Source organism: Hylaeus volcanicus, chromosome 9 (genome assembly GCF_026283585.1).
Source record: "Hylaeus volcanicus isolate JK05 chromosome 9, UHH_iyHylVolc1.0_haploid, whole genome shotgun sequence".
Taxonomy (NCBI): domain Eukaryota; kingdom Metazoa; phylum Arthropoda; class Insecta; order Hymenoptera; family Colletidae; genus Hylaeus; species Hylaeus volcanicus.
Window position 1 is genome coordinate 3,089,266 of NC_071984.1, and position 978 is coordinate 3,090,243.

General features: G+C 39.3%; 1 long non-coding RNA gene across 1 annotated transcript in view; it reads left to right on the forward strand.

Annotated features, from left to right (window-relative positions):
- Positions 1-978, forward strand: part of LOC128881846 (uncharacterized) — a 25,034-nt gene that overhangs the window by 16,206 nt on the left and 7,850 nt on the right. The gene's annotated exons all lie outside the window — the stretch shown is intronic.

Below are 978 nucleotides of genomic sequence, written 5' to 3' on the forward strand. Positions count from 1 at the left end.
CAGTGCAGTCTTCATAACCTCAAAATCACCCAATTATTCCAATTTTTTAACTTCTAGTTACACTCATGTAGTAAAGGCCATCTATTATAAATAAATAATTGAATATAATTTCTTTTCCAAAAGCTGAAATAGAATTCCCTTTCAGTGCAGTCTTCATAACCTCAAAATCACCCAATTATTCCAATTTTTGTAACTTCTAGTTACACTCATGTGCCAAAGGCCACCTACTATAAATAAATAACTGAATAATTTGATATAACTTCTTTTCCAAAAGCTGAAATAAAAAAAGAAATCACCCGATCACTCCAATTCTTTAATTTCCATTTACACACATGTGCCAAAGGCTTCTCTCGTTAATAAATAAATAAATATCGGGAAGCATAGATTACCCTTACCTTCGTAGGAATTAATACGGCTGTGTTTAACAGAGAGCTGGATAAATATTTAATGGGGCCCAGGCATGAAGGATAAAGCGAATATAGAGCGCGAAGTATGATTTATCTTGGGAAAGAGAAATTACGTGACTAAACACGACACGTTGCTCGCGAAGGATAGGTGGTAGGGAACCTGTGCGACACTTGTTTCGCACTTGTTCTCACGAAAGGGCCAACGATGAGAGCAGTCCTGGTCCTCGACCCTCCTGTCTCCACCCAGGGGAATTCCCTTCCAGTGCGCGGCGCCGTGCCACGCAACACAGAACCGTTTCTGGTGTGTATGCTCGGAACACATGGAAACGGGGGCTTCGCCAGTGGCGTAGCCTCGACCATCATTTCCACGTGATTACAAATTAAATTTCTCGCGAGCAGATAATAAACATCCACTAAGAAAGTACAATATAAAAACTGCGAGTGTCTCTAAGAATTATTAAGAAAGCTTTCTGTATTCGAAATTCATTTCATTTGAATGTATCAAACCTGTTTCCATTGATATCGATGTTTCATTTCGCATATTGGAAGTTGTTAGGTACCTAGATGGAGC